The sequence below is a fragment of the Mastomys coucha genome, unplaced genomic scaffold (genome assembly GCF_008632895.1).
Source record: "Mastomys coucha isolate ucsf_1 unplaced genomic scaffold, UCSF_Mcou_1 pScaffold13, whole genome shotgun sequence".
NCBI classification, from domain to species: domain Eukaryota; kingdom Metazoa; phylum Chordata; class Mammalia; order Rodentia; family Muridae; genus Mastomys; species Mastomys coucha.
This window is the reverse complement of record NW_022196895.1, coordinates 28,638,187-28,642,018: the sequence shown is the minus strand read 5'-3', so window position 1 is coordinate 28,642,018 and position 3,832 is coordinate 28,638,187.

Genomic DNA, 3,832 nt, shown 5'->3' with positions numbered 1-3,832 from the left:
AGGTCCTGTATCATCATCATGAGAAGTGATTTTATATCTGAATCTTGTGTTTCCGGTGTGATGGTGTGCCCAGGAGTTGCTATGGTAGGAGAATTGAGTTCTGATGATGCCAAGTAACCTTGGTTTGTGTTGTTTATTTTTTTTTATGCTTGCCCCCTGCCATCTGGTTATCTCTAGTTCTACCTGCCCTTGCTAAATCTGACTGTAGCCTGTCCTTTCTGTGATCCTGGTTTTGTCAGAACTCCTTAGAGTCAAGCCTCTCTGTGATCCTGTGATTCTCTGATCTTGTGATCCTGAGCTTATTAGAGCACCTGGGAGTGGAGCTTCCTCTGGGTGTTGTGGGACTGACTGTGGAGCTTGCGCCCAAGGTCTGCTCAGTATACCAGCCCGGAGAAACTGGAAGGAACCAGAGGCACTGAGCTGGCAGAGTTCCTGTGTACCTGGTCCTGCTGGTCCCAATTACTCCAGATGTTGGGACAGATGTTGTGTCCTCCTCACCTCTGATTCTGGGTGTGTCAGAGCTCCTGGGAGTGGAACTTCCTCTGGATTTTGAGGGACTGGCTGCAGAGCTTGTGCCCAAGGTCCGCTCAGGACACCAGCCCAGAGAGACTGGAAGGAACCAGAGCCACGGGGCTGGTAGAGTTCCTGTGTGTCTGGTCCAGAAGGAACTAGAGCCCCTGGGCTGGTGGAGTTCCTGTGTGCCTGGTCCTGATGGCTCCAGTTTCTCATTACTCCCAGTGTTGGGACAGATGTTGGGTTCTCCTCACCTCTGATCGCCCTTGCTTTCTTTCACGTGCTTATCCTGACCCCTTTTCTCCCCACCCCAGTCCCCTGACATACTATCTTGATACTATCCCCTAGGGAGGGAAGCCTCAGCAAGAGTTTTTGTGGGACAAAGCACATTCAAACTGTAGTCCACCCATTGAGCAATTATTCCTCTGTATCCACAGCCCCAGTGATTATTCTTTTACTCTCTGTCTCTAAGAGATCAATTATTTTAGATCAGACATGTAAGTGACTTAGTAGGTTGTTTGGTTGTGCACATGTGTTTTGTTTCTGTAATAAATTTAAATTATGAAAATTGGCTTCCTCCACATTCATCTACACTGTTAAAAATGAGAGAGGGGATTTCTTTCTCTTTAAGGATGAATAACAGTCTGAAATCTGAAAGGCTTTAAATTATGACTTTGAGTTCTAATTTGATAATCAGTTATCACAAGTAGAAAATTCCAACACCTAGCCTCATATGATGGGTCACAATAGAAAGATTCTATAAAACTAGGGGGCTAGAGAGATAGTAAAGGGTTTGCCTCGCAAGCATCAGGATTTGAGTTCTAGTCCTATCCATGTAAAAATCTGGACCTAGTGGTGCTTCTGTGTATCCTAGTGTTCAGAGAAGGGAGGCAGACGGATAGGTCTCTGAAACTTAGTGGACCAATTGACCTTGCCAAATCAATTAGCTCTGCATTCAGTGAGAGGCTCTGTCTCCAAAGCTAAAGCAAAATGTTAGGGAGGAAGCCATTCCATGGAGACCTCTGACTACTGACACATGCACATGTGCATACACACCTATGAGTATGCACATACAACCATACACACAACCCCACATACACACAACTTTTGGCTGTGTGTAGAGGGGATATTAGAAACCAATGAATTTCATATTTAGGCTCAGGTCCTGCCTCCAAAATATCTCCTGTTTATGAACATATTTTATTTCTACCCCTTCAACAAAGTTGAGATCTGAAACAGTATTTTCAAGCATTTCACATAAGGGACATATAACTACATATGTGAAACACCGAGACAAGTACATGGCATACAGGAAGTTGTTGTAAAAATGTTAGCCTTCTATACTATGATTACTTCAGAAAGAGCTTTTTATACCAAGCAGACTTTGTTTTGATTCTTGTCTGAATGACCATACTGTAATGCTGTTTCTCTGGTCTTCTCAATCATGCATGAGAAAGTCACTTTCCTATTTATACTCAGTAGACAAAGTGGGTCTTACTGTCCATGACTCTCTCATACCAACTTTCTCCTCACTGTTGTCCTGGACTCTAAGTTCTTACCATTCTCTATATAGAAGGATACAGTAGGTTTTTAAGAAGTTGTTTTTCCTACCTCCTCCTTTCTTTTACAATTTTCCTCTGCACTAGAACAACAGTGGGTGGTGAAAAATTGTGATAGTGGTGGTGATAGTGGTGGTGGTGGTGCTGATGTGGACAGCTGTCATGGTGATGATAATAATCCTAACTGCAGTTTTGATCATTGTATCTTTTAATTGTACAAGGTGAAGAATCAATTGGACAACTTTAGTTTCATAGCCTAAGTATACAACTTTAGTTTCATAGTGTAAGGAACCTCTCCTGCACACAGAGCTAGGTCTCTGTAGCCTCAGGATCCCAACTATGTAGACCTGCACTTCCAAGCTCTGCCACCCCTGGGTCTCTTGTCTAGCTTGGAATGTTTCCTAATTTCTTAGCGGGCAAAGTGGTTTTTGACAAGACATGCAAAGTCCTTCATCAGCTCAATCAGGGATTCTGACCAGCTTTTTAATCTTAATCATAGCAGAATTACTAACCTTCTGCATTTTATTCTTCAGCAAGAATAAAATTTCTGGGCACTTTACAGTGTTCTACAGCTTATACTTGCAAAAATTCTTTCCTATTGTTTCCTACTGTTTTTCAATTTCATTAATTCTTTCAGAATCTCATAAAAGCATATCTTGATCATATTCACTCTTTTCCCCAAACGCTTCTCAGATCTTCCCCCACCCCCTTACCTAACTTTGTGTCCTTCACAAAGGATTAATTTATGCTTCTCAAATATTTTTGAATGTGTGCTCAATTTGAAAGGGGCTACACCATTGGAGAAAACAGATTCTCCTTCTCCCAGAAGCTAAAACAGTCAATAACTCCGTGGCTATGGGTGGGATTTCAGGCTCAACTCTCTTCTCCATGTTGAGATTATATCTGGTTTGGTCTCATACAGGTCTTCTGTATGCTGTCACAGTCACTGTGGTCACTGTGGTCCATAAAATACTGTTGGGTCCATAAAATACTGTTTCCTTATATGTGTCCACCACTCTGGTTCTTACATTCTTTCTTATCCATCTTTTGCAATGATTCCTGAGCCTCAGGAAGAGGGAGTGTGGTATGCCTGTTCCATTAGGGCTGAGCATTAAACAGTCTCTTATTTTCTGCTCTTGGGCCAATTGTGTTGGGGAGAGTAGGGGGCAAGAATGACACTAAAGACCTTTTTTAACAGCCATATGGAAATATATTAACAAAGAATCTTTCATATATATGGTTTTTTAAAAAGTAGAGTCCTGACTCAAGCAGGACCAGCCAGGAGGCACAGGCCTCACGAGTCGCAGGGGAGTCTCAGGGTGGTAGGGACAGGAACCTCTCAGCCTTCGAGTGAGAGCAGTGGATCTGCAATCCTCTCTACCCCTTCCCTGCGAGTGGAGAGCCTGCCTCCAAGGAGTGCTTGAACCCAGGAACTCACCCATTTGCATCCTGGATTTACCAGAGGAGAGCTGATCTCCCAGAAGTAATGACACAGGCTTACAGACCCACAGGAGGAATAAGCTCTAGTCAGAGACAGCAAGAACATCTAATACCAGAGATCAACAGATGGTGAAAGGCAAATGCAAGAATCCTACCAAAAGAAACCAAGACTACTTGGTTTCATCAGAACCTAGTACTCCCACCACAGCAAGTCCTGGATATCCCAAAACACCGGAAAGGCAAGAACTGGAACTAAAATCATATCTCACGATGGTGCTAGAGGAATTTAAGAAGGACATGAAAAACTCCCTTAAAGAAAT